Source organism: Hyla sarda, chromosome 10 (assembly GCF_029499605.1).
Source record: "Hyla sarda isolate aHylSar1 chromosome 10, aHylSar1.hap1, whole genome shotgun sequence".
NCBI classification, from domain to species: Eukaryota; Metazoa; Chordata; class Amphibia; order Anura; family Hylidae; genus Hyla; species Hyla sarda.
The window spans coordinates 103446747-103462926 of NC_079198.1; the positions used below are offsets into that span (position 1 = coordinate 103446747).

The following is a 16180-nucleotide window of genomic DNA, read 5'->3' on the forward strand; positions in this document are numbered from 1 at the left end:
ACCCCCCTGCACCTCTTATCACCCCCATAACACCCCCCTGCACCTCTTATCACCCCCATAACACCCCCCTGCACCTTTTATCACCCCCATAACACCCCTGCACCTCTCATCACCCCCCCCCCCCCACACACACACCCCTCTCATCACCATTGTAGTCCCCCTGTAACCCCCCCCCCCCCCCGGGCCCCCGCGCCAGTTTACTTACCCTGCCGAGCCCTGTCACTGCACTGGGGAGGATGTTGGAGGTTCGCGTGGGGATGTAAGCAGGGACAGGTCAGGTGATTGGAGTAGACGTGCGTGCCTGCACGGGGCACGTGACATCTCTACTCCCATCAGCCCCTGACCTGTCCAGCCCTGCTTTGTTTCTTAAGGGGCCTGCACCCCCAAAAAAAGGTAATTTTATTGAAATGTGCGGGCCCCCCGGACTATGAGGCCCGGTCATAGTCCTGGGGGTACCCAGTGGTCAGTGAGTGACAGTGGTCCAGGGACGTCTGGGCCCCCCTGAAGCTCTGGGCCCCATATGTATGGCTTGTACCCCCCTGATGGCGGCACTGCTGCTGCCACATCCAGACTCTCTGTGGCAGTAATTCTAATAGCGATGCCTGTAATCTGCATGTCATACTGAACAACAGTATTATTTCCCTAACCCAGCACACCCCCTATGTGTGTTACGGCAATGCAAAGTGTTTTACACCCCTATTAAGGCTCTCTGTAGCCCGAAAATAGTTGTTTTTAATAGCGATTCACCACGAATAAATTCGGATTGATCCAAATTTTTGGTGAAAATTCGGCTAATCAGGCGAATGAAATTTTTAAAAAATTCGCTCATTTCTAGTGGTATTCTTTAAGATTTTCATTTACTATGACATAAATATCTTTATGCATTTTTAAAATAAAAGTAAAAACTGAGTGCAGAATAATTGCCATATTAAAAAAAAAATCTATTTACACATGTGTATATACATATAATATGCAGTATACAAACTATATATATAATTGGTTAAATCTCTCTTCAAGGACAACAAACCTGGATAAATTATTGTATTTCCAGCGCCATCTGCTGAAAACGTATGGTACTGTTACATAAATGTGCTCTCAGGAATACAGCATTGATGCAGGCAGGAAGTAAAATGGAATATATAGCTTGATATAATAGATGAATTGCCAATCGCTCCAAAAATGTCCTATAGGAATAATTTTTTTTTACCAATAGATAAAAGTGACTTGGAACTAAATACAAAAAAACACTCATAAAGCATCTGTCTATAGCTGTGATTCCAACCAGCGTGCCTCCAGCTGTTGCAAAACTACAACTCCCAAAACCAGCAACCAACTTTAAAAAGAAAAAAAACTACTCCGTGGCAACTGTCCTTGTTGCCCTTAGCAACCAATCAGAGTTTAGCTTTTTTGTTTTCTTTGTACATAGTTTCTATGGACCCAATGAGGGAGATTCATCAAAACTTGTGCAGAGGAAAAGTCGAGGATCAGAGTGCTTGTGCAGAGGATCAGATCGCTTCTTTCATTTTTAAAATAAATGAAGCAATCTGATTGGTTGCTATGGGTAACTGGTAAACTTTTCTTCTCCCCCAATATGTGCGTCATAGTGCTAACCAAAAGTGGAAAAGACGCTGCTAGCAACTAATTAGACTCCATTTCTCAGAGTTCCTTTGTAGACTGACCGTGAGGTGACCATGAATACCTCCTGGGCAGTGGCGGATCTAGGTGGGGGGAACAACGCGGCAATTGCCCCCCCCCCCCCCCCAAGATTGCTGCCCCTCCCGTTCTATAGCACGGGAGCTCCACCATCCCCTCACCTTTCTCACACGCTGCTCCATTTTTGTAGCATGTGAGATGCGGGGCCGCCATCCACTGCAGGCCGGCGCGATGATGTCACATCATCACGCCGGCGCCCAGAGATCACGTTCCTGTGGTTCCCACTCTGCAAGAATGGAGCCGTGTGTGAGAAGGGTGACAGCTAGAGAGAGCTGCTCGGGCACTGGATGGTACAGGGTAATTGTTAAAACTAAAATTAAAAATAAAACTCGGTGTGGGGGGGGGGGGGGGGGGTCAGGCGATGCACAGAAAAGGGCACATTATAAGTCCCCTGCCATGTGCCCCACACATGTAATGCCCCCTGACATTTGCCCCTCACTTATAATGCCCCCCTATCATGTTCCCCTCACATATAACATAATAACAGGCATTATTTGTCCAATAACAGGGCATTATATGTCCTGTGCCCCTCACATATAATGCCCCATGTCCTGTACCCCCTACATATAATGCCCCCTGTGCTGTGCCCCTCACATAAAATGCCCCATGTCCTGTGCCCCTCACATAAAATGCCCCATGTCCTGTGCCCCTCACATATAATGCACCCTGTCCTGTGCCCCTCACATATAATGCCCATGTCCTGTACCCCTTACATATAATGCCCCCTGTGCTGTGCCCCTCACATAAAATGCCCCATGTCCTGTGCCCCTCACATAAAATGCCCCATGTCGTGTGCCCCTCACATATAATGCCCCCTGAGGGGGCAGGACAGGGGGCATTATATGGGAGGGGAACATGACTGGGGCATTATATGCTAGGGGCACAGGACAGAGGGCATTATTATTATGTGGGGGGACATAATGGGACATAATTATTATAAGTGGGGGGCACAGGAGGGGGAATTATTATTATATATGAGGGGCACAGAGTGTTTTGCATTCCAGAGGTATAGTGTATATTATAAGGATATATTCAGAGGGTTCAGTGTGTAGTAGTATTATATTCAGAGGGTACGGTGTGTGTTGGTTTTATATTCAGAGGCTACAGTGTGTTGTAGTATTTTCAGAGTGTGTACAGTGTGTCAGAATGATATTCATTATATTAATGATGTGTGAAACAACAACTCCCAACAACAACAACCACATACTTAAAGGGGTACTTCGCCCCTAGACATCTTATCCCCTATCGAAAGGATAGGGGATAAGAAGTCAGATCGCTGCGGTCCCGCTGCTGGGCATCCCCGGGATCCCTGCTGCGGCACCGCGCTATCATTACAGCACAGAGCGAGTTCGCTCTGTGCGTAATGACGGGCGATACAGGGGACGGAGCAGCGTGACATCATGGCTCCACCCTTTGTGACATCATTGCCCGTCCCCTTAACCCCTTAAGGACACAGCCCATTTTCACCTCTAGGACGCAGCCCTTTTTTGCACATCTGACCACTGTCACTTTAAACATTAATAACTCTGGAATGCTTTTACTTATCAATCTGATTCCGAGATTGTTTTTTCGTGACATATTCTACTTTAACATAGTGGTAAATTTTTGGCATCCTTTCTTGGTGAAAAATCCCAAAATTTGATGAAAAAATTGAAAATTTTGCATTTTTCTAACTTTGAAGCTTTCTGTTTGTAAGGAAAATGGATATTCCAAATATTTTTTTTTTTGGATTCACATATACAATATGTCTACTTTATATTTTCATCATAAAATTTATGAGTTTTTACTTTTGGAAGACACCAGAGGGCTTCAAAGTTCAGCAGCAATTTTACAATTTTTCACAAAATTTTCAAACTCGCTATTTTTCATGGACCAGTTCAGGTTTGAAGTGGATTTGAAGGGTCTTCATAATAGAAATACCCCATAAAAGACCCCATTATAAAAACTACACCCCCCAAAGTATTCAAAATGACATTCAGTAAGCGTTTTAACCCTTTAGGTGTTTCACAGGAAAAGCAGCAAAGTGAAGGAGAAAATTCAAAATCTTCATTTTTTACACTTGCATGTTCTTGTAGACCCAATTTTTGAATTTTTACAAGGGGTAAAAGGATAAAATTTATACTTGAATTTGTAGCGCAATTTCTCTCGAGTAAGCACATACCTCATATGTCTATGTAAATTGTTCGGCGGGCGCAGTAGAGGGCTCAGAAGCGAAGGAGCGACAAGGGGATTTTGGAGAGTACGTTTTTCTGAAATGGTTTTTTGGGGGCATGTTGCATTTAGGTGCCAAAACAGCAAAAAAAAAAACATGGCATACCATTTTGGAAACTAGACCCCTTGAGGAACGTAACAAGGAATTAAGTGAGCCTTAATACCCCACAGGTGTTTCATGACTTTTGCATATGTAAAAAAAATAAATAAAAAATTTTCACTAAAATGTGTGTTTCCCCCCAAATTTCAAATTTTTGCAAGGGTTAATAGCAGAAAATACCCCCCAAAATTTGTAACCCCATCTTTTCTGAGTATGGAGGTACCCCATAAGTTGACCTGAAGTGCATTACGGGCGAACTACAATGCTCAGAAGAGGAGTCATATTTGGCTTTTTGAGAGCAAATTTTGCTCGGGGGGCATGTCGCATTTAGGAAGCCCCTATGGTGCCAGGACAGCAAAAAAAAAATGACATGGCATACCATTTTGGAAACTAGACTCCTTGAGGAACGTAACAAGGGATAAAGTGAACCTTAATACCCCACAGGTGTTTCACGACTTTTGCATATGTAAAAAAAAAAATTTTTTTTTTACCAAAAATGCTTGGTTTAGCAAAAATTTTACATTTTTAAAAAAGGTAATAGCAGAGAATACCCCCCAAAATTTGAAGCCCAATTTCTCCCGATTCAGAAAACACCCAATATGGGGATGAAAAGTGCTCTGCTGGCGCACTACAGGTCTCAGAAGAGAAGGAGTCACATTTGGCTTTTTGGTAGCAAATTTTGCTCTGGGGGCATGCCGCATTTAGGAAGCACCTATGGTGCCAGGACAGAAAAAAAAAAACCACATGGCATACCATTTTGGAAACTAGACCCCTTGGGGAACGTAACAAGGGGTAAAGTGAACCTTAATACCCCACAGGTGTTTCACGACTTTTGCATATGTAAAAAAAAAAATTTTTTTTACACTAAAATGCTTGTTTTCCCCCAAATTTTACATTTTTACAAGGGATAATAGCAGAAAATACCCCCCAAAATTTGTAACCCCATCTCTTCTGAGTATGGAAATACCGAATAAGTGGACGTGAAGTGCACTGGGGGCGAACTACAATGCTCAGAAGAGAAGGAGCATCATTGAGCTTTTGGAGAGAGAATTTGGCCATGTGCATTTCCAAAGCCCCCCGTGGTGCCAGAACAGTGGACCCCCCCACATGTGACCCCATTTTTAAAACTACACCCCTCACGGAAGGTAATAAGGGGTGCAGGGAGAATTTACACCCCACTGGCATTTGACGGATCTTTGGAACAGTGGGCTGTGCAAATTAAAAATTTTATTTTTCATTTTCACAGACCCCTGTTTCAAAGATCTGTCAGACACCTGTGGGGTGTAAATGCTCACTGTACCCCTTGTTACATTCCGTGAGGGGTGTAGTTTCCAAAATGGGGTCACATGTGGGTATTTATTGTTTTGCACTTATGTCAGAACCGCTGTAAAATCAGCCACCCCTGTGCAAATCACCAATTTAGACCTCAAATTTACATGGTGCACTCTCCCTTCTGAGCCTTGTTGTGCGCCCCCAGAACACTTTGCGCCCACATATGGGGTATCTCCGTCCTCAGGAGAAATTGCGTTACAAATTTTGGAGGCTTTTTTACTTTTACCGCTTGTGAAATTTTAAAGTATGGGGCAACACCAGTATGTTAGTGTACAAAAATGTTTTTTTTTTACACTAACATGCTGGTGTAGACCCCAACTTTACCTTTTCATAAGGGGTAAAAGGAGAAAAAGCCCCCCAAAATTTGTTAGGCAATTTCTCCCGAGTACGGAAATACCCCATATGTGGCCCTAAACTGTTGCCTTGAAATACGCCAGGGCTCCGAAGTGAGAGAGCGCCATGTGCATTTGAGGCCTAAATTAGGGATTTGCATAGGGGTGGACATAGGGGTATTCTACACCAGTGATTCTCAAACAGGGTGCCTCCAGCTGTTGCTAAACTCCCAGCATGCTTGGACAGTCAATGGCTGTCCGGAAATGCTGGGAGTTTTTGTTTTGCAACAGCTGGAGGCTCCATTTTGGAAACACTGCTGTAGGATACGTTTTTCATTTTTATTGGGGGGGGAAGGGGTGGTGGTGGGGGGGCAGTGTACGTGTGTATATGTAGTGTTTTACTCTTTATTTTATGTTAGTGTAGTGTAGTGTTTTTAGGTTACATTCACACTGACGGCGGATTACACTGAGTCTCCCGCTAGGAGTTTGAGCTGCGGCTGCAGCTCAAACTTGAAGCAGGGAACTCACTGTAATCCGTCGCCAGTGTGAATGTAACCTGTACATTCACATGGGAGGGGGGGGCAGAACTACAACTCCCAGCATGCACTGACAGAACGTGCATGCTGGGAGTTGTAGTTTTGCAACAGCTGGAGGCACACTGGTTGGAAAATACTGAGTTAGGTAATAGAACCTATTACCTAACTCGGTATTTCCCAACCAGTGTGCCTCCAGCTGTTGCAGAACTACAACTCTCAGCATGTACTGATTGCCAAAGGGAATGCTGGGAGATGTAGTTATGCAACAGCTGGAGGCACGCAAGTACAACTCCCAGCATGCCGAGACAGCCATTTGCTGTTCCTGAATGCTGGGAGTTGTAGTTTTGCAAGATTTAGAGGTGTTCAGGCTGGAGATCACTGACAGTGATCTCTAAACTGTGGCCCTCCAGATGTTGCAAAACTACAAATCTCAGCATGCTAAGACAGCAAACTGCTGTCTGGGCATGCTGGGAGTTGTAGTTTTGTAATATCTGGAGGGCTACAGTTTAGAGACCACTGTCAGTGATCTCCAGCCTGAACCCCTCTAAATCTTGCAAAACTACAACTCCCAGCATGCCAACACAGCAAACAGCTGTCAAGGCATGGTGGGAGTTGTAGTTTTGCAACATCTGGAGGGCGACAGTTTAGAGACCACTCTCTAAACTGTCGCCCTGCAGATGTTGCTAGGCAACAGACTCTGGACACGCGGCGTCATACTTACCTCCACCGCCGCCGTAATCACAGCCGCCGCCGCTGGGTAAGTGACCGCCGCTGCCGCCGCTATTACACGGTTCCCCCCGCTGTGCCCGGACACCGATGGGTGGGCATAGCGGGGGGGAACCGAACTTTAACCCCCCCGCCCCCAGTCTGCTATTGGTCGGCCGCTCCGCCGATCAATAGCAGGGATAGGAGGGTGGGCAACCCTGCCACCTCACTCCTATCTCTTCAAGGGGGATCGAGGGTGTCTTGGACACCCTCGATCCCCTCTTATTTTATCGCGGCGCCGCGATTGATGGGCAGGGGGAGAGCGCTCCCCCTGCAAACACCGTAGATGCCGTGATCAGAACTGATCACGGCATCTATGGGGTTAATGCTGCCGGGACCGGCGCGATCGCGGCCCCGGCAGCTGCGGTGGGACTCCGGCTGTGATTGACAGCTGAGTCCCACCCGCGATCTCCTGCGCTGCCCGCGGCAGAGCAGGAGATCGCTTGGACGTATGCATACGTCCATTTGCGCGAACGTGTAATTCGCCTGGACGTATGCATACGTCCAATAGCGGGAAGGGGTTAATGCAAGTCTATGGGAGGGGGCGTGACGACCGCCACGCCCCCTCCCATAGACTTGTATTGAAAGGGGCAGGCCGTGACGTCACGAGGGGCGGAGCTGTGACGTAACGATGCTCCGGCCCCTGTATTGCCCATCATTACGCACAGAGCGAACTCGCTCTGTGCTGTAATGATAGCGCGGTGCCGCAGCAGGGATCCCTGGGCTACCCAGCAGCGGGACCGCGGCGATCTGACATCTTATCCCCTATCCTTTGGATAGGGGATAAGATGTCTAGGGGCGGAGTACCCCTTTAAGGTCACACTGGGAGCTGTAGTTTTAAAAGGTTAAAACTTGTTTAGCACTTTCCCATTCTGTGGCAATTGGTATTTTTGATTATTATACTGGAAATAATTTTCTGCAACATGCTACAGCGCAGGCATCACAACATGCTACAGCACGGGCATCACAACATGCTACAGCGCAGGCATCACAACATGCTACAGCGCAGGCATCACAACATGCTACAGCGCAGGCATCACAACATGCTACAGCCCAGGCATCACAACATGCTACAGCGCAGGCATCACAACATGCTACAGCACGGGCATCACAACATGCTACAACGCAGGCATCACAACATGCTACAGCACGGGCATCACAACATGCTACAACGCGGGCATCACAACATGCTACAACGCAGGCATCACAACATGCTACAGCACGGGCATCACAACATGCTACAGCACGGGCATCACAACATGCTACAGTGCAGGCATCACAACATGCTACAGCGCGGGCATCACAACATGCTACAGCGCAGGCATCACAACATGCTACAGCGCAGGCATCACAACATGCTACAGCACGGGCATCACAACATGCTACAGCGCAGGCATCACAACATGCTACAGCCCAGGCATCACAACATGCTACAGCGCAGGCATCACAACATGCTACAGCACGGGCATCACAACATGCTACAGCGCAGGCATCACAACATGCTACAGCGCAGGCATCACAACATGCTACAGCGCAGGCATCACAACATGCTACAGCGCAGGCATCACAACATGCTACAGCACGGGCATCACAACATGCTACAGCGCAGGCATCACAACATGCTACAGCACGGGCATCACAACATGCTACAACGCAGGCATCACAACATGCTACAGCACGGGCATCACAACATGCTACAGCACGGGCATCACAACATGCTACAGCGCAGGCATCACAACATGCTACAGCGCAGGCATCACAACATGCTACAGCACGGGCATCACAACATGCTACAGCACGGGCATCACAACATGCTACAGCGCAGGCATCACAACATGCTACAGCGCAGGCATCACAACATGCTACAGCACGGGCATCACAACATGCTACAGCACGGGCATCACAACATGCTACAGCGCAGGCATCACAACATGCTACAGCGCAGGCATCACAACATGCTACAGCGCAGGCATCACAACATGCTACAGCACGGGCATCACAACATGCTACAGCGCAGGCATCACAACATGCTACAGCCCAGGCATCACAACATGCTACAGCGCAGGCATCACAACATGCTACAGCGCAGGCATCACAACATGCTACAGCACGGGCATCACAACATGCTACAGCACGGGCATCACAACATGCTACAGCACGGGCATCACAACATGCTACAGCACGGGCATCACAACATGCTACAGCGCAGGCATCACAACATGCTACAGCGCAGGCATCACAACATGCTACAGCACGGGCATCACATGCTAAAAAATCAGGGCCTACAGTATATCCCTTAATGTTATGTTTTTACAAGTATTCATCCAGTTGCTGTTTAAACGTCTGTACAGACTCTCATAAAACCGCATCTGCAGGCAGAGGATTCCACATCCTTATTGTTCTTGGTGTAAAAAACCCTTTCCTTTGCCTTGGACAAAATCTGTCAAATATTTGTTTAAACATATCCTATCATGTTGTAATGTAAGGCCATGTTCACACTACGGAATGTCTGCACAGTGTCTGCAGAAAGAATGAACGTGTTCATTCTTTCTGCGGATAAAGAAAACAGAATTTCCCTGCTGGAAACATCAGGCATGGATATTCTGTAGAGCAGCAGAACCCTGCTGAATTCAACGGGACTCTGCTTCAGCGGAATTTCCGTGACGAATTCCGCATTGGAAATTCTGTTGTGTGAACATGGCCTAGGAGTCTTAAACAAGGTTAGGACTGTATGATACATTTAATAATATTGTAAGTTCCTTAAGCAACACCTTATTTTCTGTCCGCCAACACAAAATACTCTAATAGTGCCCCTCCCGAGACTCGACTCTGGATCCTCTCCTGCTCCTTGCAAATAAATCGCCTTCATTTAGGGACACCAGAAACATAAATGGTGCATAATAGGGGAGGACCCTGTTATTGGGACCCATAAGCTACAAGTTAGACATTTGCTGCCATTGTGTCGGTACCGACTACTTAAATCCCCACATCATTGCTGTGTGGTGAGGGGGGTGATGGAAGGGCAGATGTTGTAACCCTTAGGGCAGACGTTATTAACCCTTGGTATTCGTGATGCCAGGGCATGGTTATGCTCTACACCACCAGGAGCTTCAAGTTGTTGGCTTGGATTGTATTTTTTTGTTTTTGAAGGATGAGTTGTAGTTTTTTTTTGGAGTTCATATTATTTGTTTATTAGCTTTTGTTAATATTTTTGTGTGTGGGTAAATGGAAATAAATGCAATTCTGCAATTGTCTTATGACGTTCATGCTGCCATTTCAGTAACATGTTAAAGCGCAACTATCACGAACTTCGGGGCATATAACCTAACAACACCGTGTGTATTGTTTGTTTACTATGTATTCACCATTACTTTTATCTTTTTTTTATTGCAGCTTTTATTACCCCCAAAAAACGCTTTACTGTACAGTCACCAAGAGTCGTATAGGCGTGGCCAGGGGTTCGCTATGCCCTGCGGCCGCCACGCCTATCCCCTGCATGTCAGTGCTGGGACCGCTGTGTGATTGACACACCGGTCCCTGCGCATACTCCACTTATCATCTTTAGGTGAGCACCGATGTGAATTCTCACTTGCTCTCCTGGTACCTCTGTGCACCTGCTAGAGGCGCTGACGTGAATCCTGGCTCGCTGTCCTGGAACTTCTGTGCGCCCATGCACTGCTAGAGGCGCCGATGTGAGTTTTCAGAGCAAGCGATCGCTCCCAATGTCTGCCACTTGCATGGGCGCACGGAGGTGCCGGGAGAGCAAACCAGAATTCACGTTGGCGCCTCTAGCAGGCTCATTGAGGTGGCACACGGAGGTGCCAGGAGGACGAGCGAGCAAGAATTCACGTCGGTGCACATGTAAAAATGATAAGGGGAGTAGTGGGACCAGTGTGTCAGTCAAACAGTGGTCCCAGGGCATAGACGTGGTGGCCGCGGGGCATAGACTGTTGGTGACTGCACAGTAAGCTGTAAGGAGGTGTTAGGAGCAGTGATTAAATAGACACTGTGTCAGGTGAACATTACAAGCGAATATAAGAAACTAGACAAAAATGCTTCTTTTTTCTGTTATCTAACGTTTTCCTTCCCCCACCTATCCCGTGACACTGTCTTCCACTCTGAAAACGAGCTCAGCTTTGTCCTGTGTCTGCAAGATAAGCAATAAAAGTCTATGGAGGAGAGAGGAGGAAGCTCAGCCTGGCAGCTCTGGGAGAACTGAAAATTAGAGCTGAAAGGTGCAAAGCATAAATCTGCTAGAAAATACCATGTACAAGTTATAAGGCAGCCTTAGGCTGGGTCCACACTACGTTTTGTCCCATACGGGAGCGCATACGGCAGGAGGGAGCTAAAACCTCGCGCTCCCGTATGTGACCGTATGCGCTCCCGTATGCCATTCGCTTCAATGAGCCGACCGGAGTGAAACGTTCGGTCCGGTCGGCTCATTTTTGCGCCGTATGCGCTTTTACAACCGGACCTAAAACCGTGGTTGACCACAGTTTTAGGTCCGGTTGTAAAAGCGCATACGGCGCAAAAATGAGCCGACCGGACCGAACGTTTCACTCCGGTCGGCTCATTGAAGTGAATGGCATACGGGAGCGCATACGGTCACATACGGGAGCGCGAGGTTTTAGCTCCCTCCTGCCGTATGCGCTCCCGTATGGGACAAAACGTAGTGTGGACCCAGCCTTAAGCAATCGCTAATCCATGGAGTATTAAGAAGGACAGGTAAGTCCCTGTTCTTCCCCAGCAACCCATCTGCAGCTCACAATTACAGCTGGAGACACACTGTTTAGAAAACACTGATCTATTAGGTCATGCTTTTGGCAAGGCCTAATAGGCTTACATCTAAGTATGGGCCCTAGGCAGGCCCTTGGCTGCAATGAAAGAGAAAGGGATTTGACCTATAATCACAATTAAAGGGGTACTCCGGTGTAAAACATTTTTTTTTTTATCAACTGGTGCCAGAAAGTTAAACAGATCTGTAAATTACTTCTATTAAAAAATCTTAATCCTTCCAGTACTTATTAGCTGCTAAATACTACAGAGGAAATTCTTATCTTTTTGGAACACAGAGCTCTGACATCTCTGTCCATTTTAAGAATTGTCCAGAGTAGGAGAAAATCCCCATAGCAAACATATGCTGCTCTGTGCAGTTCCTTAAAATTTCAGCAGAGAGCACTGTGCTCATGATGTCAGCAGAGAGCTCTGTGTTCCAAAAAGAAAATAATTTCCTCTGTAGTATTCAGCAGCCAATAAGTACTGGAAGGATTAAGATGTTTTAATAGAAGTAATTTACAAATCTGTTTAACTTTCTGGCATCAGTGGATTTAAAAAAAAAAAAAAAAAGTGTTCCACTGGAGAACCCCTTTAAGCTCTTTTATCAAGATTTGAAGTCTTTAGGCTCTGTTCACTCATTGAATTCTTACTGCATTTTTTTACACATTGTTGCTGCATGCTTTTGCTGCAATTTTCCAAATTCATGGTAAATTCATGACAAATTTTTACCGTAATTTGCATAACTGCAGTAAAATATCACCATTTTTGCCACAATGTTTGGAAAATCACGGCAAAAAAACTGAAAATAAATCCAGTAAAAAATGCAGTGTGTGAGCACACCCTCAGGGGAGGTGTATAGCTACTATTTAGCCTGATCTCATAGAAATAGCAGCAGTATACAGATCTGGGAGGTGATCATGTCATCCTCACATGAGCAAATTATTGAATTCTGCCGTGTGAATGGGGCTTTAGGGTACTGGTATAAAGATCATATGGATTTGTGTGCGCTGAATTATATAGTGTAGTGTGAGAGATATAGGGGGAGATTTATCAAAACCTGTGCAAAGGAAAAGTTGTCCAGTTGCCCATAGCAACCAATCAGATCGCTTCTTTCATTTTGCAGAAGTCTTGTTAAAAATGAAAGAAGCGATCTGATTGGTTGCTATGGACAACTGGGCAACTTTCCTCTGGAGAGGTTTTGATAAATCTCCCCCATAGTGCAGACATTTAATGTCTTTGAAGGAACAGTGCACATATTGATACCCTTATCAAGTGTTGGAATGCATAACTCATGTGAAATTCCGCTTGTCCGCAGTTCTACCTACGACTTCTAATCTCACAATGAACTTTGTCGTACAATAATCATAAAGTGTGAGCATTCTGTATCGCATGCTGCAATGTCCAAGCAGGTTAGCAAATGTCAGTTTTGATTTGCCACAATATCATAAATCTAATGGTGATGATTTTAAAGGTAGATAAAGATATGACCTTCAGCATCAATCTGTATATCCTGGAAAAAAGAAGGGAAAGGGGGGGGGGGATATGATTGAGAGACCTTAAAGGGGTACTCCGCCCCTAGACATCTTATCCCCTACCCAAAGGATAGGGGATAAGAAGTCTGATCGTGGGGGTCCCCTGCGGCCTTTCTCCTTGCTGCACTCTGTGTTCGTTTAGAGCGTCGGGTGCAGTGCCGGAGGCACCCCGCTCATGATGTCACGGCCACACACCCTCAATGCAAGTTTATGGGACGGGGTGTGACACCCGTCACGCCCCTCCCATAGACTAGCATTGAGGGGTGTGGCCATGATGTCACGAGCAGGGCGTGACCATGACGTCACGAGCCTCCAGCACTGCCCTCATTGGATAGGGGATAAGATGTCTAGGGGCGGAGTACCCCTTTAAGTTAGTTAATGTGAACCTGCCTGGGATAAAGACATTTCTATCCTCACATAAAAATAAAAGAAAGTACAGTGAAACCTCTTCAAAAGACCACCTTTTAAAGAAGACCACCCGCTTATCCAGAGAGAATTCCTGTTACTAATTTGAGTCCACTTTTTTCAGCAATTTTGGATGATCTTGGAGGTTTCACTGTAAAAAGTAAGGACAGACTAAATGGAGCAGGAGTCTTTTTATCCTATTTTTATGTTTCCTAAGCCAACTGGAGCCACCTTGAAATATTTATGTACAGTACAGACCAAAAGTTTGGACACACCTTCTCATTCAAAGAGTTTTCTTTATTTTCATGACTATGAATATTGTAGATTCACACTGAAGGCATCAAAACTATTAATTAACACATGTGGAAAAAAGTGTGAAACAACTGAAAATAGGTCATATTCTAGGTGGAAAGTGTCCCCCAAGTGCAGTCACAAAAACCATCAAGAGCTACAAAGAAACTGGCTGACATGCGGACCGCCCCAGGAAAGGAAGACCAAGAGTCACCTCTGCTGCGGAGGATAAGTTCATCCGAGTCACCAGCCTCAGAAATCGCAGGTTAACAGCAGCTCAGATTACAGACCAGGTCAATGCCACACAGAGTTCTAGCAGCAGACACATCTCTAGAACAACTGTTAAGAGGAGATTGTGTGAGGCCTTCATGGTAGAATATCTGCTAGGAAACCACTGCTAAGGACAGGCAACAAGCAGAAGAGACTTGTTTGGGCTAAAGAACACAAAGAATGGACATTAGACCAGTGGAAATCTCTGCTTTGGTCTGATGAGTCCAAATTTGAGATCTATGGTTCCAACCACCGTGTCTTTGTGTGATGCAGAAACGGTGAACGGATGGACTCTACATGCCTGGTTCCCACCGTGAAGCATGGAGAAGGAGGTGTGATGGTGTGGGGGTGCTTTGCTGGTGACACTGTTGGGGATTTATTCAAAATTGAAGGCATACTGAACCAGCATGGCTACCACAGCATCTTGCAGCGGCATGCTATTCCATCCGGTTTTCGTTTAGTTGGACCATCATTTATTTTTCAACCGGACAATGACCCCAAACACCTCCAGGCTGTGTAAGGGCTATTTGACCAAGAAGGAGAGTGATGGGGTGCTGCGCCAGATGACCTGGCCTCCACAGTCACCAGACCTGAACCCAATGAAGGCAAAAGGGCCAACAAGTGCTAAGCATCTCTGGGAACTCCTTCAAGACTGTTGGAAGACCATTTCAGGTGACTACATCTTGAAGCTCATCAAGAGAATGCCAAGAGTGTGCAAAGCAGTAATCAAAGCAAAAGGTGGCTACTTTGAAGAACCTAAGAAAAAAGAGCTATATGCGCCCCTGGAGAAGTATGTATGAAATGGCTGGCAAAAGGTAGGTGAAAACTCAGTTACCAGAAGATGTTGCTCTAAGAGCACAACACCTGAGATGACATCAATATAGTAATTGGAGCCTGCAGCCTAAGCTCGTCCGGATATAGCTTCGCTGATCCGGTAAAGGAACAATTAAAATATAAAAAATTGAGCTCTCCTGGGTGCTGGTCTCCGGTAAGGCAGTAGGAAACGTTTCCAGGTCCAAAATGTATTTTATTGCACTAAAAACAACATGTTTCTGGTCCGAAAAGGACCCTTCCTCTGGTAAGGTGCCTTACCTGAGGAAGGGTCCTTTTCGGACCAGAAACATGTTTTTAGTGCAATAAAATACATTTTGGACCTGGAAACATGTCCTACTGCCTTACCGTAGACCAGCGCCCAGGAGAGCTCAATTTTTTATATTTTAATTGTTACTTTGAAGAACCTAGAATATGACATATTTTCAGTTGTTTTACACTTTTTTGTTATGTCTATAATTCCACATGTGTTAATTCATAGTTTTGATGCCTTCAGTGTGAATCTACAATTTTCATAGTCATGAAAATAAAGAAAACTCTTTGAATGAGAAGGTGTGTCCAAACTTTTGGTCTGTACTGTATATGCATGATCAAGTTTGACCTACAGGTGGCGATATTAAGCTGTTAGAAAGTATTGCAGTACATACAAACTGCCTTGATGAAGCGGCCTACGAACCGGGAAACGTGTTGCATACTGGTCCAATAAAGATCTCCTTGTTCATCTTATCCTGGCCTGAACCCTTTAGCGCCTGTCACCCCCTCTGTCTTCTTTGAAGCTGTCCATTCTTTGCATCCACTAAAAAGGAAGCAGAGAAGAAGTGATCAATTCCCCCCATGTGGGGTATGGCCTTTTTTCAATTTTTTGCAAAGGCTTCTTTATTAAAAATGCATCTCACATCACTAAAACCCATATAAAAAACACAAGGTAAAATAAAGTTTTTTTTTTGTTTTTTTTACAAGTGCTAAAAGAAGCTTGGACAGTGCAGAGAAGCTGTTGTATGTCAGGCTGCCTGAAGCTGCTGTCCTGTTTGTTTTTGCCTGATGGTCTTCTTGCAACACTTCCTTCCCAATTCCCCACGCAGCTTA

At 45.8% G+C, this 16180-nt stretch overlaps 1 long non-coding RNA gene across 1 annotated transcript in view; it reads right to left on the reverse strand.

Moving 5' to 3' along the window:
* The window catches only part of LOC130294167 (uncharacterized), a 36269-nt gene extending 20393 nt beyond the window's left edge, over positions 1 to 15876 (reverse strand). The window contains exons 1-2 of the long non-coding RNA XR_008848410.1: positions 15771 to 15876; positions 1028 to 1184 (exon numbers count right to left, since the gene is read on the reverse strand). This is a non-coding gene — a long non-coding RNA (uncharacterized LOC130294167). The remainder of the gene's footprint in view (positions 1 to 1027; positions 1185 to 15770) is intronic.
* Positions 15877 to 16180: the final 304 nt, after the last annotated feature.